The sequence below is a fragment of the Macaca nemestrina genome, chromosome 20, assembly GCF_043159975.1.
Source record: "Macaca nemestrina isolate mMacNem1 chromosome 20, mMacNem.hap1, whole genome shotgun sequence".
Lineage (NCBI taxonomy): Eukaryota > Metazoa > Chordata > Mammalia > Primates > Cercopithecidae > Macaca > Macaca nemestrina.
This window is the reverse complement of record NC_092144.1, coordinates 43,067,578-43,092,315: the sequence shown is the minus strand read 5'-3', so window position 1 is coordinate 43,092,315 and position 24,738 is coordinate 43,067,578.

The following is a 24,738-nucleotide window of genomic DNA, read 5'->3' as shown; positions in this document are numbered from 1 at the left end:
CTGTGAATCGAGATGGGGGCACCCCAAGGCCATTTGCCCAGAGGAAGAATATAAGTTCCCGCAGTGGAGGGTAGAGAGAGCATGGGCAGAGTACAGGGGGAGGAAGGCACAGGCGGCAGGCACCCCAGGGAGCCCCCCTCCTTTGAAGGTCGGTCACTCTGTCCCCTTACTTTCCAGCGGGCCCTGCTGGCCAGGCCCGGGGGACCACCCTTTTTCCACCCAAGGAGCCCTGGGGGGAACTTCCCCATGCTGGCACAGGTCAGTGCCTGAGGGAGGTGAGGCCAGGTCGGCAGCTCCCAGTAGCCTCTGAGGCCACAGCTAGGTAGCTGGTCAAGCCCCAGGCCAAATGTGCTGCTCGGCCCAAGGACATTTCCCTGCCCAGGGACAATACTTCAGCCAGGCGACTCCTCCCCAACATGGACCCAAGTGCTGGGGGAAGAAGCCCCCACGTCCAGCCCATGGAGCATGAGGGACGAGAAGAGGCGCTCTCCCTGCTCCCCGCCCACGACTCCCCATGACCAGATTGTTCTTCTGAAAAGCTCAAGGGCTGGGGAGGGTAAATTGCAGGTTTGGGTTTCTCCCCTCTGCAGTCTCTGTAATTATTTTTTCACTCAGTTAACTTTAATTAACCTGCCCCAGGCCTCTCCGCACTGGGAAGGCACCTGATGCTGGGCTCTCTGGACTGTGCCGAGCAGGTGGTTCCTGCGGCCTTCCAGCTTTTTACAGAAGCACTGAGCTGGGCCTGTTTTGTCTCTGGAGCTGGCTCTGGGGTGTCAGGCCGGCCCTGACCTCACTGTAATGGCCTCTGCCCCAAAGACAAACTGCTACTTCCTGTCACCCACCAAGGCCACCCCTGCCCTGCCTGCAGAGGGTAGAAATGGACAGTCACGTGTCCCCAAGGGCTCAGACTCAAAGCCCCTTGTGTGGGGTTGGGGCCTTTCCCTCCATGGCTGCCCTGGATGAGGCCATCCTGAGGACCTGGGGTTCACTGCCTTGCAAAGACACAGATGCAGCAGTGCAAGCCCCACAGCAGGCTGGGACACCGTACCATTCCCCAAGCCCTTCCCTCTGTGAGGACAGCACTGCACTGCAGAGTCCGAGGCCCACAGGGCCCAACCCCAAAGCCTCAGGAGAGAGTGAGCGGCTGACGAGGGAGGCAGAGCTGTTCTCTCCAGCCTCACTCGGGGGAGCCCCAGGCAGTCATAGAAAGGAAAAGACGTCACACACCAACACAGCGGAGCCATGGCTCTCAGATGGGGACCAGGAAGAGCATGCAGGGTCTCTCGGGAGCAGCCACTGTTGCAGGGTCATGGGGACAGCGTTCACATGTGCACCGCACCCACGGACCTAAGCAGATGTGGGTTCGCTAACACGCATATGCACACATGCCCGGGTGCATGCCGGCCAGCGCCTGCACACACACCATCGATGGTCCCCAGCAAGGCCCCAGCTGGAAAGCAACCGTCACGAGCCCCTGAGTAAGCTGACCACACTTCGGGCGCACTTCCAGCAGCCTCCTGAGTCAGACACCAGGAAGCCAGTTTGACCTAGGGTAGCCTCCAACATCAAGACATTTTGGGAGGAGGGAGGGAGGAAGGAGAACAAGTTCATGGCTAGCGCCCAGCACTACCTGGTAAAACAGCTAATAAGGGGTCAATATCAGGCTCTACCTGATGAACAAAGGGGACTCAGGAGCATGTGTGATCATCATCTCATTTGTTCAGTAGCTGGCGCTGCAGAATGGTTACAAGAGAGCTGGCCGGTGCTCTCTTCTCCCCCAGTCTGTCTCCATTCAAGCCAGTACAGACATCCACTGTCAAGGATTAAATGGGTCCTGCAGCCGAGACCTGTCCTCACTTGTTTCTGAACCTGCCCAAACCAAACCCATCCCATGATGCCTGGTTCCAGCCACCCACGTGCCTGGGAGCCAGAGCAAGGACCACATCCGTGCCCCCAAATCCAGGAAAGGGAAGAGGACACAGACCCAGGACCACACCTCCATGGTGGTAGAGCTTCATCCGTTCGAGTTCCCCCTTTCAAAGACCCTGCCTTTGCTGGCCCCCCAGAGAGAACACGAACATCTTCTTTACACCAGGGAAGCTGGCATTGGAGCCGCCTGTGGCTTCAGGGTCCAACCCCTAAGCCCCAGACCCCAGCTTTTCCCTCTGGGACCCTCGGCTCTGTGTTTGTTCTCACTGGGGACCAGCTGACCAGCTAACTCCCTGCTCCGTGCAAACAGGAATCAAAAGGTCAGCGTGCCTCCCCTCCTGGGTAACTGGCCAGCAGTACAGCTGGGCCTTCAGTGCCCCACAAGGAAGCCAACTGGACTCTATAGAACCCTCCTTTCCCCTAAGGTGTGGGAAGGAAGGGTGGTCACTGACAGACCCCTGGGCATTCCAGGGGGTGTGGAATCCTCTATCGTTCCTCGAGGACCCCAGGCTTCAAAGTCGCAAGTTGTTTTCAAGGCAACAAGAGCTGCTGGTCTAACAGCTGTCTGTCTGCCTCTCCTGGGAGTCCAGCTGCTGCCTGGGGAGTGGACACCACCATCTGTCACAGACTGGGGCCTGGAAGGCTGGGGGGTTGGGGCAAAAACCCAGTCACAGGCCTCAGCCTCCACCTGGGACTGTCCCATCCTCACCACAGACTACATCACTCTCAGCTCTGATGACAAGGGCAAAACCTGCCTTCACCTCCCTATACCCATCCCAAGACCATCAGACAATAAGAAAATCCAGCCTGCCAGGGGCACAGAAGAGGGAGGGCTCAGGCAAGAAAAATAAACAGCCCCAGAGAGTTTCCAGCAGCTCCTGCCCAGCCTCACAATTCCCAGTCCTCCTGGAGGCTTTTCTCCCTGAGGCCTGAATGGCGTCACCAATTTTTACTTCAAGAAAAAAAAAAAAAAAGATCCAATTAATCTCATAAACACCTCCTGGGACACAGGGCAGGGCAAAGGATTCCTCCCATTTCCTTATTTATTTGATTTAAAAATGTGTCTCTTTGAAGAAATTCACTTCAGGACACAAGCAAGGACTTGGGAATTCAGCCAAAACACACGCACCTCCAGTGGCGACCGGCAGCAGGCGGACAGACGCATGGACGGCTCCAAGGACACGCTTGGCTGCGGCTGCTTCTGGGCCTGGACGCTCCCCCTAGCCGCCCAGAGGATCCCCTGTGGCCGTGGGGACCTGTCCCCGTGCCTGGCTCCAGACAGCATGGGTGCACCCACGTGGGCAGTGGACCCTGGGCTCCGGAAAGTTCTCTGTCCGGTGGGTCTCCTTGCACCACACGGGCAGGAGAGAACAATGACGTCCCTCCCGGCTGAGGGCTCCCGGAGAAGCTGCTTGTTGGGAGAGAGGCTGCTATGGCAACTTGAGGAGAATGGAGCCAGGCACTGCCGTCACCTTGAATCCGGCACCGTGCCTTCTGCCGCGGTGGCAGCAGCGGGGACTCTGCACCGATCGCTGGTCCCTGAGCCCCGGCTTCCCTTCTCAGCCTCCTGGCCTCAGGAACTCATCTGCTCCTCGCCGATCGATCGGTCGGAGCCCACAGCCCGGTCCCCCGAGAGCACCACCTCCTTCTGTTTTGTCAGACTAGTTCTTCCCTGTGCGTGGCTCTCGCTTACTTCTGAGATGGGGCTCTTCTTGATTTGAGCTCATTAAAAATCCTGCAGCTAATTAAAACCGCTTTAATGGCAGCGGCGGCGGCGGCAGCAAACTCTGGGACGAGTCCCTCCAGTTTTTATGCGTAGGCATAAAGTTGCGATGCTCTGCAAGGATGACGGATGGGCGCGAGTGCTCAGACTCCAAGGCGGGGCTGCAGACTCTCAGGCTGGCTCCTGCCGTGCTGCTGGGGAGCGCTGGCCTGGGTCCTGAAATCCCCAGAGCCTGGCCTTGGCACATCCAGGCCCCCGCCGGGCTGCACGCTACTCCCGGGGAATGCAATTTACCTGCTGTCCGCTCCCCTGCTACAAGGCAGGCTTCTCTCCACTCCCCCCAGCCCCATGCTCTGCAGCGGGGAGAAAGGGCTTTCTGGGGTGGAGGTTACCCGGTGAATCAGGCTCATGAGGTCCTAAAGCTTGCCGCCACAGCCCTACTAGGAGCACCACAGCCCAGCCTCCCACCATCGCCGACACATGGCCAGGTGGAGTCTGAGGGGCGCCTGCAAACACACAGCCACAGCGAGGGGAGCCTGAGAGCGTGGCCAAAGACTGACAGGCCACGTCAACTGACTGCACCGTGGACACTATCTCTGCCCAGGGCTTCTTACATATTGAGTACATTTTACGCCACTGGGGCAGGGCAAGGGACAGTCATTCTGCATGTAGAGAAACTGAGTCCCCTCATCCTGCAGAGTCCGGAATGCTGACACAATGCCCAGAATTCCCTGAATGTGTGAACTTTGGTCCCCTGAGAGCACCATCACGGTGACAGCCCTTCTCCCACTATGGGAAGAGCATTTGCCGCCTGCCTCTGACTCGGCACCTCGGGATCGGGAACCGCATGGAGGCCTCTCCCGGTCTTTGTATTCCCAGCACCTAGCACAGTCCCCGGCACAGGGAAGGTGATCAATAGCCTCTGCTGCATGTTGAATGAGCACGAGTTAATAGATGGAAGTGTTTGGGGCCATCTGGAGAGAGGCACTCCATGAACCTGGAATTTTAAAAAGGTCATTTATGTTTCAGGGAGCTGAGGGTTTGTTTTCATCAGAGCTGCGTTGGAATCAGGTCCAAAGAGTAGCCCATCCTATGACAGGAGGCAAGGAAGAGGCAAGGAAGAAAAGGTCCCCAGGGAGCATGATGGAGCCTTAAAACTTGAAATACCCAAGGCACGCTTGCCACCAGGACCTCACTTTTGCCTCCTCATGTCGGTAAGACAGATTTCAGATCACAGAGCTTGAAGACGAATATATTTTTAGAGACAAATGTTGATTCTCTCTCTACATATATATGTATATTAACAGGTGCAATGTTTACACAAAAGACACACGCCACTGAGATGCCACGAAATTGACTGATTGTCCCCTGACATGGTTTGGATATGTGTCCCCTCCAAATCTCATGGTGAAACGTGATTCCCCAGTGTTGGAGGTGGGGCCTGGTGGGAGGAGACTGAATCATGGGGCGGATCCCTCATGAATGGCATGGTGCCATCCCCTTGGTGATGAGTTGGTTCTCACTCAGTTCATGTGAAATCTGACCATTTAAAAGAGTCTAGGACCTCCCCCTTCATCTCTCTCTTGCCGTTTCTCTTGCCATGTGACCTGCCTCCTCCCACTTTGCCTTCTCCCATGATTGTGGGTTTCCTGAAGCCCTCCCCAGAAGCTGAGCAGATGCCAACACCATGCTTCTTGTACAGCCTGCAGAACCGCGAGCGAATTAAACTTCTTTTCCTTATAAATTACTCAACCTCGGGTATTTCTTTATAGCAATACAAAAGTGGACTAATGCATCCCCAAACCTTTAAAATATACTGTGATGCTAGGAAACCCCCCAAAAAACTACAGCTTGCATGTGTCGATCAAAAAGTCAATGATAGCAACACACGCTATGACATGGGAGACCCCTGAAGACGTCATGTTAAGTGAAACCAGCCAGACACAAAAGGACAAATACTGTATAATTCCACTTGTGTGGAGTGCCAGGAGTAGTCCAATTCATAGAGACAGAAAGTACAATGCAGGTTACCAGGGACTGGAAGGAGGAACAGGGTGTTGTTTAATGGGTACAGAGTCTCTGTTTAAGATGATGAAAAGGTTCTGGAGATGGATGGTGGTGATGGCTGCCCAACAATGTGAATGTATTTGATGCCACTGAACTGTACACTTAAATATGACTATGAAGTGGGTGGATCACTAGAGGTCAGGAGCTTGAGACTAGTCTGGCCAACATGATGAAACCCCATTTCTACTAAAATTACAAAAATTAGCTGGGTGTGGTAGTGCATACCTGTTATCCCAGCTACTTGGGAGGCTGAGGCAGGAGAATTGCTTGAACCTGGGAGGCAGAGGGTGCAGTGAGCCGAGATTGCGCCACTGCACTCCAGTCAGGGCAACAGAGTGAGACTCTGTCTCACAAAAAACAAAAAAAAACAAACAAAAAAACAAAAAAAACACCAGGCACGGTGGCTCAGCCTGTAATCCCAGCACTTTGGGAGGCCAAGGCAGGTAGATCACCTGAGGTCAGGAGTTCGAGACCAGCCTGGCAAACATGATGAAACCCATCTCTACTAAAACTACAAACATTAGCCAGGCATGGTGGCAGCCATCTGTAATCCCAGCTACTTGGGAGGCTGAGGCAGAAGAATGGGAGGCAGAGGTTGCAGTGAGGCGAGGTCGCGACATTGCACTCCAGCCTGGGTAACAAGAGCGAAACTCCGTCTCAAAAACAAACAAACAAAACAAAACAAAAACCCAAAACCCTCAGTGGAAGCAGCTTGAACAAGGCATGTGGATGTTACAGGGTGGCCATCAGGCTCAGAGCGGGGCGCTCCAGGTTCTCTGGCCTGACTTCCCCTCCACTCAAGTCTGATCTTCAGGACTTGAGTTTCCCTATCTCAGAATCAGTCCTCATCCAAAATATCTGCTGTAGATGAGTTCCCAAGTTCCCTGCAGCTCTGGTGTGAGACAAATATCTTGAAACAGGGAGGCACCTTGTGAATTTCATTTACATAGGGTTACTTTCAAGCATGCCAGGTGGGTTTTAGTCAAGGGCACCCCTCACCCACACCTGCCACCCTGTCCCTCACCAGGGATCTGGGTCCGTCCCATGGCATGGCCTCAGGGAGGCTGCCAGGGCTGTGCCCAGAGTTCTACACTCTGGGAAGGCCTGTTTCAGGGATAACTGGGCTCCTATGGCCCACATGAGCCCAGCCAAGCTGTTTCCCTTCTTGACAACCCTGTCCTTGTTTGAGAGATCAAAGGTCACACTGCAAGTGTCAAACTGAAAACTGTTCTCAGGCTCTTTCTGATGTGCAAAGCTGTGCTCCCGTGAGGTCTCCCTGGCTGAGGTGAGTTCCACCTGGGCTACTCCTTACCTAGGGGACCGTTCCTCTGCGTGAACTCCACTGAGCCCAGCTGGGAGAGTGCCTCATTTAGTGATAGCTATCGTTTCAAGGCAGAAATCTAACAGGGTCCTTTTTCCTTCAAAAATCTTTAATTTTTAAAGATCTGAAGAAAGCAACACAAGGATCCTTGTAGGGAAGGAAATGTTCTCTATCTCAACCGTATCAATGTCAATATCCTGGTTTTAATACTGTTCTACGGTTTTGCAAGATGTTACAGTCGGGGGAAGGGTGTAAAGGATACATGGGATTTCTCTGCATTATTTCTTACAACTGTGTAGGAATATATAATTATTTCAAAATTAAAAATTTAATTAAAGAAATCAAAAACTTAAAAATAAAAGTGACTGGCCTTTCAGCTCATGCAGAATGGAAGCAAATTCTAATGTTGTGCACGTAAATAATAGATAGTCATTTCCATGGATCAGCTCCAGCCCCTGTTGTATAAGAAACATTTTAAAGTTAAGGGACTATGCCTTTAATAGGAAAATTTGATGTGTTAGCAACTACTGGTTGATCTTTGTGCACTTTTCAATTGCAAATTGCACTTTAAAAATGCAAACAATTATTAATATTGATTTGGACTAAAACAATATTGAATTTCAATATATTTCCAGCTCTTTTATGAATTACCCTGTGGATACATGGTGATTATGATAAAAGAGTATTTGCATGCTCAATTTCTTTTCAGTGAGGAACCTTGAAAAGGGCTGACGTGATCCATGGATAATGAACTTCACAGGGACAAGAATGGCTTGGAAACCATCAGCCAGGATCTCAGATTTAGCGGCAGCACAGATTCTCAGGGCCACTTGCCTCACTGGGCTTTTTCCAAACCAGTTATTACAGAGCACAGGTTAGGAACACCTGCTCAAGGCCCAGAATGGGATTTTGAGTCACTGTTTTTAGGGGAAGAAAAGAAAAAGGAACAGATATTTATCATGATTTGTTAATGTTCCAGGCACGATGCTGGATACTACATAAACATCCCATTTAGCTTTCACACAATAACCTTTTTAAGTAAAAATCATTATCCTTATTTGCCACAGGTCTGGTTCCCTGTAAGGAGATACTGAGATGGAATTTGGGGTGTAAGATGTTTATTAAGGATCAATACCTGCGAAGGAAAAAGGGAGGAAGCTGGAGTGGGAAGAAGTGGAATAGGGATGTAGGCCTTGATGGTGGGCTCTGGAGTGGATTCAGCCTGTCGGAGTGTCCTGCAGAAGGAAGATAGGGCTGGACCTTTACACCTCCCCCTTACTCAGTAGCTGGATGTCGGTTGCCCAGAGAAGGGTGTGATATCAGATGAGGCAGTTTGCTGCAGATGAAGCAGCCCTCGTGGAGCTGAGGACTGGAGGCTGGCTGCTGACCACACAATCCCCAGGTGGTCAGCAAATCCTTCTTGGAAGGAAGACCTGGGCAGCAGATCTCCAAGGCCACCACTTTGTTTTGCAGATGATGAAATGAAGACCCAGAGTGACTAAATATGGCCAAGGTTACACACAGGAAATAAGCGCCACCCCAGATTGGACTCAAATCCTCTCTCTCTCCACCCCAGCCATGCTTTTCCAAAACAAAAGCTTAGATCAGACTGTCCTGACCTTCAGTTACTGAGACACGAAGGTCTGAGTGTCTCCAGAGGAACACGCAGAAAGTTTGGCTGTGTAAGCAAATACACTCACCTCGCCTCCTCTGCTAACGTCCCTGCAACAGACACGCATGCGTGTGCACACTCTCACGGATACACACTTATTTCTTGGCAATTATCTCATTGCTAATGGAAGAAGGTGGGAACATGAATTATTTGGGTTAAAACTTCCCTCGACAGTACAGCCTGGAGAGCATCTCTCCCCAGCTAAGCTGCCGGATCCTGCCAAGAGCACCTGGGGATGTAGGATGCGGCGTGGCCAGCCTCCTTTTACTTCTAGAAAGCACTGAGCTATTCACATTTTCCAGTGGCTCTGACATCTGCAGCCACAGCAGGGAAAATTACAGGGAGGAAAAAAATTGCATATTTACTTCTCAAAATCAAAAGTTGGGGTATAATATGGACAGAGAGGAGTCTGTGAGTAAACCCGGAATGCCCCGGCCCCTGGCAGGGTGCAGAGACACAAGGCAGTCCGTAGACTTCCGAGGAGGACAGAATGGCAAGAAGGCTTGGCTGCCTTCCAGGGAATCTCTCTCCCTGTGGCTGGCACAAGGAGGCCCCAGAGGACTTGTCTTTACGTTTCCAGCTGCCAACAGTGCCTGGCACAGAGCAGGTGCTTGGGCAATGTGTGGTGAACGAAGAGAAGCTAGTAAGAGGATGACGAAGGTGAAAGGAAGCTCCTGCACTGGAGTCAGCTGGGTCCTCTGGGCTGGGGTCACACAGAGTCTGGTGGTTGTGCTCTGTGGGTCCACTCAGCACACATGCATGGCCATACCTTTTGGAAGCAAGCTGGCTTCCAAAGGGTAACCTCCAAGATCTTTTTTTATTTTTATTTTTTTAGAGACAGGGTCTCACTCTATCACCCAGGATGGAGTGCAGAGATGCAATCATGGTTCACTGCAGCCTCGAACTTCTGGGCTCAAGCAATCCTCCCGCTTCAGCCTCTTGAGTAGCTTGGACTACTCAATTTAACAGTGCCTGGTTAAATGTTTAATTTGTTGTAGAAGTGGGGTCTCACTATGTTGCCCAGGCTGGTCTCAAACTCCTGGCCTCCAGTAATCCTCCTACCTTGGCCTTCCAAAGCACTGGGTTTACAGGTGAGCCCCCACAGTCTTGACCTCTACCAGTCCAGCATGATTTTCCCTGGAGCTCATCTCAAAACAGGCTGGTCTCTTCCAATGTGAAGGCTCAAGACTAAGAATATGGCAGAACAAAAGTCTCTTGGCCCTATCCTGGATGCTCTGTGGAAAAACAGGTCTCCTTCAGGTCCCTAAGGGACCAGTGCTTCAAATGACCTGGAAGCACTAATGAGTGACTGTGCATGGGACAGGAACCTGCCTTCTCCATTAGTCTCTGCCTAAGGTCTCCTTCCAGCTAATATCCTGTGTTCCAAGTCTCCTCCATCCTAGTGACCCCTTGGTGCCCTTCTTTTTCCCCACAGGGTGTTGCAAAGCCAGAAATGTGGGTCCAGCCTAACATTTCCTCCCTCTCTCCTGACACTCAAGTGCAGATCTGGCCTTCTGAACATGTGTCCTGTCTTTCTTTCCCAGTCCCTCAGTGCGGCTCTGATTCGGGACCTGTGGCCTGGACAGCTCCCCATCTCAACACCTGCCTTGCAACACATCTGTGGTCACTCCCGAGCCCCCCAGGTGCCCAGTGACCCAAGTTAAAATATCTCAGCATGGTCCACCAGATCTGTGAATATCCTGCCTCTGCCAACCTCCCGTGCCCAGTCTCATCTCTCACCATTCCTTGATGGCCCCCGGGCCAAGTGAGGCACCCTCCTGTGTGTTCCCAGAGACTAATGGCTTTTCTCCGACAGAGGGGACTGTGAGAGGGTAGCACAGGGAGACAGCACTCAGCATTCAATTGCTGTCACTGGGAGATTTTGGTCATCCTCATGTTATATATCTGAGCTTCTGTTTTCCCAGCCACTAAGTAGGTCCCTGGTGGACTGGTACCATGGAACTGAGAAGATGCCTGCAGGGGTGGGATGCTGCCCTGGGGTGGAGGAAGAGGCTTGGGTCAGGTGGAATAGGCTGCTGGATCCCAGTCCTCTCTGCAGGGTGCCTGCTCCTCCACGGCAGGTCTCACCATCTTTCCACATGGCTCTGCTGAATTATTCCCTTATCTTGAACAACATCCAAGGGAGTCTGGTTTCTCTGGTTTCTCTCCCTAAGCCTGCAGCCTCTTTTCTACCATCCTGGGTTTCGCATGCCCTCATCACTCAGCCTCAAGGACACAGGCAGAAGAGCTGTAAACCATTATGATCCCTGTACATGGGGCTCCGTGGCATCTGTCCCAGGCGGGGGCAGGTGGGGCAGGGATGTGGGCAGCACTCGGCTAACCGGGACCATCTCAAAGCAAAAAAGCATCCACACAGACCCCACACTCATGCACCGGTGCCCCCCTGCAGGCTGATCACACAAGGGGTTGCTTGAGCCCTGACTTCTTATGTGATTGCTCTAAAGAGGAATGAAGACAGGCAGTTTTATAGTGGGACTCAAAATGTCAGTCATTGGTCTTTAGTGAACAGTTGTTTGAAGCAGCTCATTTCGTATAACTACATGACACTTTCATAATAAAAATTACGTTTCAAATGATACATCCAATGACCCTTGGTAGCAGATTGAGACCTTCAGATCTTCCCATTTGGAAACCTGGATTTTTTTTTTTTTTTCTTTTTTAAGAGTCTGGGTCTCGCTCTGTCACCCAGGTTGGAGTGCAGTAGTGTGATCATGGCTCACTGCAGCCTCAAACTCCTGGGCTCAAGTGGTCCTCCTGCCTCAGTCTCCTGTGTAGCTGGGACCACAGGTACATGCTATAACCTCCAGCTAATTTTCAAAAATTTTTTATAGAGATGGGGTCTCACTATGTTGCTCAGGCTGGTCTTAAACTCCTGGCCTTGTGCAATCCTTCCACCTCAGCATCCTAAAGTGCTGGAATGACAGGCATAAGCCATCACACTAGGGCAAAAATTATTATTATTATTATTATTATTACTACTATATTGAGATGGAGTCTCTTATTATTATTATATTGAGATGGAGTCTCTCTCTGTTGCCCAGGCTGGAATGCAGTGGCATAACCTTGGCTCACTGCAACCTCTGCCTCCCGGGTTCAAGCGATTCTCCTGCCTCAGCCTCCTGAGTAGCTGGGACTACAGGCGTGCACCATCACACCTGGCTAATTTTTGTATTTTTAGTAGAGACGGGGTTTTGCTGTATTGGCCAGGCTGGTCTCAAACTCCTGACCTCAAATGATCTGCCTGCCTCAGCTTCACAAAGTGCTGGGATTACAGGCATAAGCCACCACACTGGACCCAAAATTATTTTTTAAGTGACACATCTGATGACCAATGCAGACCTTTAGACCTTCCAATTTGGAAACCTGGATTTTTAACTTGAAATTTCCTGATTCTGAAATTGGCAAGCAATGCACATTTTTAAAAACTTACTTGAGCCTATGTCTATGCTGGTTTTGGCCTGAGGTCTACCACCCATTGCCCCCTCCATGATGAAAGCGGACTCAAGTGATCCTCCTGCTTCAGCCTCCTACGATGAAAGAGGGGGCAATGGGTGGACCTCAGGCCAAATCCAGCATGGACATGAGGCTCCAATAGGAGCCTGGATTGGGGAAAGGCAGATGATCCTGCTGGACTGCCACTCTGGAGTTCCCCCAACCCAGGAACCTGGATTGGGGAAAGGCACGTGATCCCTGAATAAGAACAATGCTTCCCAGCCGGGCGCGGTGGCTCAAGCCTGTAATCCCAGCACTTTGGGAGGCCGAGACGGGCGGATCACGAGGTCAGGAGATCGAGACCATCCTGGCTAACCCGGTGAAACCCTGTCTCTAGTAAAAAATACAAAAAAATAGCCGGGCGAGGTGGCGGGTGCCTGTAGTCCCAGCTACTCGGGAGGCTGAGGCAGGAGAATGGCGTAAACCCGGGAGGCGGAGCTTGCAGTGAGCCGAGATCCGGCCACTGCACTCCAGTCTCGGCGACAGAGCCAGACTCCGTCTCAAAAAAAAAAAAAGAACAATGCTTCCCAGTTCAAGGACTTCTGTGCAAAATCAGCTGAGGGAGAAAAATCCTCTGGGAAGAGAGGCTGCTGTAGCCTCGCTGGTCAGAAGCTGGTTCCTACAGCTCTGTGACCAGATGGCCCTTAAACATGGCTGTTCAAGCCACCCAGTCTGTGGCCTTTGTTATGGCGGCCCCGGCTGATGACTTCAGTCCCCGTGCCAGGAAGGCTCAGCCCTGACCTACAGGGCAGCCTCCCCAGTGGGGCAGGAAGGAGGCTGGGGTGTTGCCAGGAAACCAGCTCTTGCGTGGTTCCGTGGTTGCCATCAACCGTGTGCAGGGTGAGACCACGCACTGGACACAGACCCTGCCTAGACCAGGATGTTTTTGGAGGCGAGACACAGAAAAACCAGCTCATCAGGAGAATCGAGGCTCCACAGTGTCACTGGGGACCAAGGCTCTGCTAGTGGCTCTGCTGCTCTGTCCTTGGGGTGGGTTTTATCCTCAGAGAGCTCCCTTCATGGTTCAATGGCTACAGCCATAGTCCAAGCTACAGGCATCCTCATTATGTCCAGTAGAAGGGAGGGAGTCCCATCTGTAACCAGGGAACAAGTCCCTGGATCCTGAGCCAATAGAATCTCCTGACCCAGAGTGCCTGGGGCTGAGAGGATGCTCTGTGCTGGGGGTGGTGCAGGCCTGGCTACTGGAAACAGTGGGATGAAACTGCTCTGGGGTCAGCCCCTCCCAGCTCTGTGAGTAGGAGACAAGAGGGATGGGGACACAGGGATGGCCACAGGGCCCACTACACATTCACTCCTTTGCTCCTGAGTGGACATATGTACACACACATGTGTGAGCATGCAGGTGTGTCTCTATGGCTCCATCCTGTGTATCTGTGTGTCTGGGTGTGCACATGCTGTAGACATGTGTGCACACACGTGTACTCATTTCAGAAACTCTCACTCCTCTGCCTGTGGCCACCAGCCCGGAGCAGTCCAGCCACAGCCAGAACACACCCAGCTCCTGGCCAGCAGGAGAATGACCCTGGCAACCTTCACTGGGCCTCGCTCTGTCTGGGTCTCGCTCTGCAGGGCTTCCTCCTAGTTGCTGCCCAAGGTCAGGTCTGCTTCCTGGAAGAGGGAAGTGGGGCTCCCTTGTCCAGGCAGCCTGGAGGGAAGGCAGTGGGAGGGTGGCCTGGGGTTGGGGGTACTCCGGAGTGGCAGCCCAGCAGGACCATCTGCCATCTGTGCCTCCCACTCCTCTCCCTACTCCATCCCCTCTCCACCCGCTCTCTGCCTCAGGGTGCATCACTCTGGAGACCCCTGGGAATTGGAAGCTAATTTTCCACGATCATTAGTGATGGAAAGACCTCAGGTTCTGCCTTTAATTAAAGTCAAACGTGGGGCTGAGGAGAAGCGCTGCGCGGCATGCAATCGTCCTCTTCCCACTTGTAAAAGCCATATGCAAATAATTAAGCCAGGCATGGGAGCCGTAATTAAAAATTTCACAGACCCCCTCATTAGCTGAGCAGTCTGCACAGAAGAGCGGGACCCAGCCCCTCCCCCATGCCGACGGCAGCTCCTGCAGATGGTTAATTGGGGCTGGGGGAAGTAGCAGGCCACACCTAGGTGACAGTGCGCCTGGCAATAAGCTGACAGGGCTCCTGGCCTCCCAGGCCAGCAGCGATGTCTTCCCACCTCTGTCCAGGAGGCCTCCAGCCAGGGCCAGAGCTCCTGGGGTGAAGTGGCTGAATCCCTCCATCCCTCCATCCTAGTGCAAGGAGACCCTAACCAAAATCTCCTAGCCTCCCCTGGCCCCAACCCTGACTTGTGCACAGCTGGGATCTACTGACAGAAGTGGGGAGAAGAGGCTGGGTGCGGTGGCTCATGCCTGTAATCTAAACATTTCGGGAGGCCGAGACCGGCAGATCACGTGAGGTCAGGAGTCCAAGACCAGCCTGGCCAACATGGGGAAACCCACATCTACTAAAAATACAAAAATTAGGCCGGGCACGGTGGCTCAAGCCTGTAATCCCAGCACTTTAGGAGGCCGAGATGGGCAGATCAAGAGGTCAGGAGATCGAGACCATCCTGGCTAACATGGAGAAACCCTGTCTCTACCAAAAAATACAAAAAACTAGCCGGGCGAGGTGGCGGGCGCCTGTAGTCCCAGCTACTCGGGAGGCTGAGGCAGGAGAATGGTGTAAACCCAGGAGGCAGAGCTTGCAGTGAGCCGAGATCCGGCCACTGCACTCCAGCCTGGGCGACAGAGCGAGACTCCGTCTCAAAAAAAAAAAAAAAAAGTACAAAAATTAGCCAGATGTGGTGGCGCGAGCCTGTATTCCCAGTTACCCAGGAGGCTGAGGCAGGAGAATCGCTGGGACCCAGGAGGTGGAGGTGGCAGTGAGACAAGATCATGCCGCGGCACTTTAGTCTGGGCGGCAGAGGGAGACTCTGTCTCAAAACCAAAAAAAAAAAAAAAGTGGGAGAAGGGTCTCAGCTAGAGTCCAGAGACCCCTCCGGCTTGACATTTTTGCAGCCCCTTCTCCCAGCATGCCCAGGAAGAAGGCAGGTTCAGCAGACCTATTTCAACCCCTTCCACACACACAGATGTCCTCAGGCCTGGTGGCCACTATGCAGGGAGTGCCACACTTGAAGACAAAAGCTCCAGACAGACAGGAGAGCCACAGAACTGGGGGTGGGGAGGCAGGGAAATGTGTCTGACCTCACTGTCCTACACATTCTCTGGCCTCCACCACTCCCCTTGCCCCACCCAGGGTCCCTGGCTCCCGCCTTCAGTCCCTGCCAACGTCTGGTTCACCTCATGTCTGGAATCGATCCTGCCAGACAAGTCACTGCAGGCATCATCTCCAGTTACTCATTGACATTTCCAAATGAATATTCACTCGTCCCAATCACAGCTACTAGTTTTCCATCTGGCCTGATCAATGGGACTCCTCAGGAGGAGTCATGCTCACCAGAGGCACTGATCGATGTCTGGGAAGCTGCTCGGCGGACGCAAGGAACAGCTGTGTCCTCCCAGCCATGACACCCGGACATTGGCCAGTTCACCTCGCCCATGGACCACATGGCCCTGGGCTGGGCCAGAGCTTCCACACGGCCTGGACTCCTACTCCTTCTGGTTACATACATAAACCGGAGGTGACTGCCAACCCAGGAAGTGGCTCTCCTTCTGAGGATTTGGGGGATCTCATGGGGTCACAGGGAGTGGTGGAGCTGGGTGCCTCCTGCCTGGGTCCATCCTGAGTCACAGCATCACCCCACGTGATGTCTTCATCCAGGTCCCTAAACTCAGCCCTTCCCCATTCAGGCCTCTTCCTTCTTGGTGGCTCAGAAAATGTTATTTCTCTTTCTTTCTCTCCTCTGTCAAACAGAGATGCAGGCTCCCCTGCCAAGGGTGGTCAGACATCCACACCAAGCATCCTGCTCTCAGAAGCTGGCCCAGGACTATCTCATCCTGGCTGACTCTCCACCTCGTTTCTCATCATTCCTCAACACTCTTGCTTTGACAGTCAGCTCCTCCGGTCATGTGGGCCCCGACTGCCCGGCCGATCAGAGCCCCTGCCCAGCTTCTCTTCCTGTTTCTCCACATCTTCCCCATTGCAAACACATCTGCCAAAGAACTTGCACTTTCTGTCGCTGACATGAGATGGTACACAAAGATGAAAAAATACTTTTGATGGGAGGCCAGGCACAGGGGCTCACGTCTGTAATTCCAGCACTATGGGAGGCCGAGGCAGTTGGATCACTTTGAGGTCAGGAGTTTGAGACCAGCCTGGCCAACACGGTGAAACCCCATCTCTACAAAAACATACAAAAATCAGCTGGGTGTGGTGGTGTGCGCCTGTAATCCTAGCTTCTGGGGAGGCTGAGGCAGGAGGATTGCTTGAACCCAGGAGGCAGAGGTTGCTGTGAGCTGAGATTACACTACTGTACTCCAGCCTGGGCAACAGAGTGAGACTCTTTATCCCACCAAACACACACACACACACACAAAAAGAAATACTTTCAATGGAGAAGAGGATTCCACCACTTACATAAAGCATACATCACTTTTACTTTTTGACCCTGTTTGATTTTTTAAAATTTAATATGAAACATTTCAGATATACAGAATATACATATGTGTATATATATGCACACACATATATATACATACACACACATACATATAGGTAAATAATATAAAGAAGAACCAGCACATTCATCACCCAAGCTTAAAGAATAAAATAATTACTAATACTTGGGGTTCCCTTTGCACCCCTCCTCCCCTCTGGCGGTAAACCACACATGTGGTGAATATTTAATGAGCACCTACTACATGCCTGGCACTATTCTAGGCAACTGCGATCCATTCATGAACAAAACAAAGATCCTGCCCTCATAGAATTCCACTCCAACCAGGAGAGAGACAGATTATATATAACCTTAGAGGGTGAGAAATACTAAGGACAGAAGAAAAACAGAGTAGGGGGAGAAGGACTGGGAGGGCTTGAGGCCAAAGGCGAGTATGTGGGAGGAGTCCTGCCTGAGAAGATAACATGTGAACCAAGGGTTATAGAGGGAATCGGCTGTGCAAGAGCCCTAGGGTGACAGCATTCTTGATATCCAGCGTGTCTGGAGAAACATAAAGAAGCATGAGAGAAGATACGGTCAGAGAAGCAATTGGGGGCAGTGATGTGGGCCACTCCAATGATTTTGGCTTTGACTCTGAATGAGACAGGAGCAGAGGAAGGACACTCTCTGACCTGGACTTCGGCAGGACCCCTCTTGGCCTTGAGGAAGAGGCCAGGCAGAAACAGGGTGACCTGGGAAGAGACAACGGCAACAGGATTGGTGAGAAATCTTGGGCCAGGATGTGGAAATCTGTCCACTATTCTCATGTGAAAATTGGTGCTTTGAAGAGAAGTCTTTATTTGGATATTGAAAATTACATAGCTTTTACTTTGATGCTGTGATATCAACGTGTGTTGATATCACACTTGCCGGCCATGAGCTTTTCTGACGTGGATATTCTGGATCTTGTAAAAATTGTAATTCACTCTTTTCGGCAAGCTGGGCCCCCACTGCTATCCAGAGACTCAGGAAACTTAGCTGCTCATTATATGTGAGTGAAATGGAAACAGAACAACGGAACACATAGTGATGACTGGGAGAAGGAGGCTGGAGCTGCCAGGATGCCTGGGTTCAGACTCTGGTTCCGCCACTTACCAGCTACATAAGCTACTTAACCTCTTCATGCCTCAGTTTCCTCATCTGCAAAATGGGAGTAATAATCTCTTGTGGCTACCTTGCAAGGTTATCATGAAGACAAAATGGGCAATAAGGGAGCAGTGCCTGGCATACAAGAGTGTCACTCATGTCAGTGACTACTTTGGGGAGATGAACATAGCCCCCCCGACATGCTCTCTCAGACAATTCCATCAACCTAATGTTGGCAAAGACTGAACGCCTGCAAGTAAGGGAAGCAGTGGAAGCTTCTAATGGAGGTCTTTAGGAAATATCTCGGGAGCTCAGGCTGCAGGCAGGCCCACAGAAAAATGTGATGCTCCTGGTAAGGGCTTCCAGAAACTGGCCTGTAAGCACTTCATCAAGAAAGGGAAACGAGCGGCCGATCTTGGCACCGTGCCTCTGCAGCCAGCGCTGGCCCTGGGCTACCACTGCTAGTGTGTGTCAGGACAGGCGATCGGGTCGGTATTTTACGTTTACGCTCTGTGTCTGCAAAACTATTTCAATCATGTCCGCTGAGTATGCCAAGCACTATTCAGAATGATCAATTTTGAAAGTTTGGTGCAGTTGGTCTTTTCTCAGATGATTAAAAATATGGTAACCTTCAGCCCATAGACTCACCCAACATCTTTGACAATTTCAGTTCAGATCAGAAGAACCCAGTGTGCAATTTAATTCACTGACATTCAACTTCACAGCATCAGGAAAACAGCAAAGCATTCAATGCATTGGGGTTTTGTTTTCGTTTTTTTGTGCATTTTTTCTTTCTTTCTTTCTGCTTAATTAGTTTGCTAACAAGGTTGAAGTCTTCTAAAAAACTTGGCGAAATACTAGAAGCTGACGCTTGGCAGGAAATGATGGAGTATATTCTGCAAATATCTAAAAGGTTTCCCCGTGTATTCACACACATAGAAACGGACACAATCCTTGTCTTGAATTTGGCATTTCTGGAACACCCCTGATGGAAGTTTAATATTATTTTCCAATTTGGCTCACTTAGAAGAAATTTGACTCCGTTCAAAGACATAATCAATTCTATAGTTAGTCACCAAAGCTTAAGAAAACAGCATTTCCTCGATGATAGCATCTTCGGCCATGCCTCATGCATATCTGCGTTGGTTCCCTTCATCATCCATTCATTGCAACTAATAGTCAAATAATAGATTTGGGCTTTTGCAAAACTCGAAGCCTGCCACTCTCAATAAGTTAATAGTTTGGCGCTCCAGGCTGCCTTCACAGTTTCTTTGCCAAGTTAAGGTCTGGCTGCCCTCACTGCAGGTTTCATGGAAGTTCTCCAGGAAGGTGAGGATTTGTCTCCTCGAGGACTGCCAGGGTTTTGCACAGATGGGTGGCAGGCGTTTTGGATCCTGACGAGGTGTTTCATTGCTAATTTCTCTCATGTGAAGCAGAGAATGGAGCTTTGCAGGAAGAAATAAAAACCACAGGTTTTAGAATAAATTTCACATGATCTCGATCCAACATTATTTAAGGCACGAGAGTGGTTTGGCATCACCGCCTGGAATTTGCCAGCACCTCCAGGAAGGTGCACACCGCCATCTTTGCAATAGACATAAATCCATCATCTTTAGCTACCCCCAAACGGGATGAAGAAAATGAAAACGAGAGTCCTAACGCTCACGTTTGGTTTGCAGACGGCAATGTGAACTCTGTGGTCAGCAGCCAAAGGGTGATGGAGCAGGTCAGGCATCCATCCACACCTGGGCTCCAAGAAGCAGGAATGCATCTGTGTGTCTGTGGGTTTGTTTAGCACAAAAGGTCATGAGCACCGTGCACTGATGCCTGTGGCTGATGGGAACGACTCTGCTTGGTGGGAGGGCCCTTTGATTTCGCTCTCATAGTATTAGAACCAACTTCAACTCTAGGAAAGGATAAAACTAAGGATGCAACACGAATACGTTTCCTGAGGCTCATGGACCCATTTTTGTGCTACTCTGTTATAAATACAAAAATCAAACTTTCCTCCTCTAAGCATATCCTCATGTTCAAACAGAAAATGCTTGTTTCTGACCCGTGATGGGAACCACAGTATAAATGGCAACATACACACACGACAGTCTGTATGTCCTAACACGAGTGTCACTGAGCAAAATTTCAGAATCTCCAAATCTCTTTTATTCAAAATTCTGCAGAGCTCTACCCACCAGGAAAAAGATGAAAAGCCTTAATTTTTATCATTTGATTACACAAATATAACTTTGTATTTTGAAGTACCCCACAAAAAAAGCCTCTCAAATTATTCAATATTCAAGTCTTACAAATTTTCCTTTCCCTCCCCAGAGATTCTCATATACTTGCCAGAGGGTCACGTGATCTGTTCTTCCTCCCCTCCACCTCCCTGGAGAACTTCTGCTCTCCACAACCACTTCTGCTGTAGGTGGTAAGATGATTCCACTATTTTTCTGAACCCTAATTGCTCAGAGGCTATCTTTCCCCGCTCACAAAGCCCGGACACCTCTTCCCATTTGAGACATCTCTGGACAAGCCCAATATCCAATATGGCGGAGGCTGTACGTTCCCCCAGCTCCACAACCAAGGCCAACGAAGGCTCTCCCAAGGAGGGCAGAGTGTTAGGCAGTGTGCATGGCATGGAAAACCCAGGGTCCCCAAGCTATACAAGCCTCCACCCCCTGGCAACAATCACATAGATGCAATTTAGTTAATTCCCTTCCACACCATCTCAACATTCCTGGCAGCCTCTCATATAAATACAATAGCAGAAGGGGCAGAGTCATGGGGATGAAAGGACCTTGGGACCATTCTTTCTCCGGCAGAGACAATCGAAACCCGAGTGTCAGATGTGCTGTCTGACTCATTCATTTGGGGTTAGGCCCACTCTCATTCTTTTCCTCAGGCCCTGTTGTTTTAGGATAGGAAGTGACTGTAAAAACGGCTGATATTTTTCCCCCGACACAAGGGCATAAATCACTACGTCTTTGGCGCTTTCTTTGTGGTATCGATTCTTCTGAGAATGAAGGCAGAGGGTTCCGATATGGCATCATCTAATATTCCCTCAGCTTGATTTATAGATTTCTTTGTGCATTACCTGAACATAAACGAGTCTTGCATTATTTCTTGTGTACTTGTCAAATTAAGGTAAGATATTCTTGTTGACCTTTAAACCTAAAAAAAAAATAAATAAATGTGTCTGAGACGTTTTCCAGCAAGCATTAAAATGAGCTGGGCTCTCAAATGCCCATTAAGAGGATGTAATTATGAGGGGGTGCGTCGTCTGTGCTGCGGGTAATGATTTAATTTTAGTTTTAATGCATTCGCTCAATGGAGGAAAAGAAAACAAGCCAGTTACGAATCATCTCGCAAAACAGACAAGAACAATTTGGCACCGTTTGTTCCTTAATTTACCAAAATGGGAAGGAGCTGGGGGAGCTTGCCACCCCAGCCTTCCAGAAGGAAGGAACACTTCTTGAAAGGTGCAGAGAGAAGTGGCAAAGCAAGAACCAAAATAGAGACAAGGTGGCCGTTTGCTGCGATGTTATCAAACAGAACCAGTGCCAGCCGTCGGGCTGCGCGAGGGTGTGAATTGGATCTGACTTCAAGCAGGGGAGGAAATTCCGTTTGGGGCTGCAGGAAGGCTTTCTCCTACGTTATTTCTCCCACTTCCCTTCCCACAGCCGGACCTAGACCCAAGGAAAGGGTCTCTGGGCAACATCCACTTGTGGCTGACCACCGTTGGCCAGGACACAGGCAAAGGGGATGAATGCACCCTTCACCCTCTGTCTACAAACCCCGTTTATCAAGGTGGGGTGATGCCGGCTGCAGCCTCACTATGTGCAAACCTAGGTGCCTTCTCATGGGTACCAGATGCATACACACACCTGTGATCACACAGGAGCTGGCCCCCAGGCTGGCTTTGGCATCCCTGGGGTCCCTTTCAGAAAAATACCACCTAACTGTAATCCTAGCACTTTGGGAGGCAGAGGCAGGAGTTCAAGATCAGCCTGGGCAACATAATGAAACCTGTCTCTACTAAAAATACAAAAACTAGCCGGGCGTGGTGGTGTGTGCCTGTAGTCCCAGCTACGCAGGAGACTAAGACAGGAGAATCGCTTGAACTCGGAAGGCGGATGTTGCAGTGAGCGGAGATCACACCACTGCACTCCAGCCTGGGTGACACAGCAAGACTCCATCTCAAAAAAGAAAGAAAGAAAAACAAAAATACCACCTAACCACCACTCTCTAATTAAGTCTATCTTCAAATCCCACTAAGATAACAAGAGAAATTCCACTGGTCATGCCACCTATTCCCCTCTCCTCCCACTCTCCAACCTCTCCCGGCACCCTCTTCCCTGATGCCCGGCCTCTGGGCTCCATCAGCCACCTTCCCCAGACCCTCCCACCTTCTGGTCCCTTCTCTTCTCTGCAGTGTAACTCTGCTGGTCTCTGCGTTACCCCGTCCCCTCTTCCTGGACCCGTGAGCTCTGCCTCCTTTTTGTCATCACTCTGATTCTAGAAAGGCGACGCAGACAGAATTCTCCCCGTGAGGCTGGGAGGAGGAGACAGCAGAGTCCTCATCTGCTAGTGACTGTTTCTCTGCCACATCTATTTGCAGGATCCACACACGTGTACACACACACACACACACACACACACACTCAGCCTGGAGGGCTTCCATGGGCATGGAGGGGAGGAGAAAATGCATCTTCCCTATGGGTACCACCTGACTTTCACAGTCCTGTGGGGCATGAAGAGCTAAGTTCCAGATATGACTGCTCCATCTCCAGCCATGTGACTAATTAGCGTGGTCTACATCGACGGGCACTAATGGGCCGTTCCTGTTGTGCAGCCAACGTTGCTTCTTTCTCAGGCCCCAAGGCACCTGCGCAGACATGATCCACGAGAAAGCTATGTGGGGCACAGCAGTTTCTGACACCCCGTCCCGGAGCCAGAGGCCTGCCTTTTGGCCTCCAGCTGCAGGGATGCCACCTGTCCCCTCCCAAACCTGAGGATGTCATTTTGTCATTTGTCCACCCCAGTCTGACCTTGTCTGCTGCCTGCCCAGAGCTGGGTGGGCCACTGGGGCCCTGATCACTTTCCCAGATGCCCACTGAGTGTGGACCATGTGCCAGCTCAGGCTTGAGGGAGGCCTGCCCATCCCATCCACCCTCCACCCATCAGGAGTCACAGAGGAAGTGGTCCTTGGGGGACCCTGCTCCTGGGTTCTGTGGCCCCAGCCTCACCCTGGTCCAGCGGGAAGAGGCTACAGGATTGTACTTGAGAAAAGCTTTTTTTTTTCAGTTTTGAAGATACTCAAACAATCCTTTCAACATGCTAATTCTGATTAAATGTCCAACACATTTCCATTTGCCATCTTCCTCCATTTCCATACCCATCTGTGTCTTACAATCCATTAAACCAGTGTTCGGCAAACTGTAACCCGTGGACCAAACCCGCCAGCCACCTGTTCCTGGAAATAAAGTTTTATTGGAACACAGCCACGCCTGTTCTGTGTCATCTGTGGGTGCCTTCACGTTATGATGGCAATTGAGTGATTTCCACAGTGACCTTTTGGTCCATGAAGCCTAGAATATTTACTCCATGGTCGTTTACGAGAAAATCTGCTGACCTCTGGCCTAAACTACAAATATAATTCACTTATAAATAGTCTGTCTGGCATAACAGATGCTAGTAAGGATATGGAGAAAGGGGAACTCTTGTACACTGTTGGTGAGGATGTAAATTAGTACAGCCACTATGAAGAACAGTATGGAGATTCCACAAAAAACTAAAAATAGAACTACCATATGATCCGCTCCTGGGTGTATATCCAAAAGAAAGGAAACCAGCGTATCACAAAGATATCTACACTCCCACGTTTATTGCGGCACTAGTCACAATAGCCAAGATGTGAATCAACCTAAGTGCCCATCAGTGGATAAATGAATAAAGAAAATATGGTACATACACACAACGGAATAGTATTCAGCCATTAAAAAGCATGAAATCTTGTTATTTACAGCAACATGGATGGAACTGGAGACCGTTATGTCCAGTGAAATAAGCCAAGCATAGAAAGATAAATATCGTATGTTCTCACTCATATGTGGAAACCATAAAATTGGATCTCATGAAGACAGAGACAAGATTGGTGGTAACCGGAAGCTGGGAAGGGGATGGGGCAAGATAAAGGGGAAAAAAAGCCAATATATTCCCAACCAATTTTAGAAAACAATTTGAGATATTTAAGTACATGCATAAAAAGGGCAGTATAATTTTTAAAAAATCATCTGTCAAATAACCTTTTGAGATGTCTAGCGAACTTTTTTGGGTAAGTCACTCAACATAATCACTCAAAGAAATAAAAAATGAAAATCCCAGAAGCTCAGGGTAAACCACATAGATTCCCAATTCTAAATCTATATATCTCTTTAAATTACACAGGAATGCGTTCTCACAGGAAAAAACTTCAAACAATACAGTGGAAGTGAAGATTCCTTTGAAAGTCACCCCAATCCAGTCCACTCTGAACTGCAATCATTGGTGTAATTCCCTTCAGACTTCTAGATATGAACTTACAAATATGTACAGGACCGACAGTGTAGCTTTGTGTGTGTGTGTGTGTTTTAGCCATAAATGGTGTATGTATGTACATATTGTGCTACAGTTTGCTTTTTTTCACTTAATAACACTGTTCAGACATCTTTCCCAGCAGTGCATATGAACCTACCTCATGCTTTTTATTTTATTTATTTATTTATTTATATTTGAGATGGAGTCTCACTCTCTCAC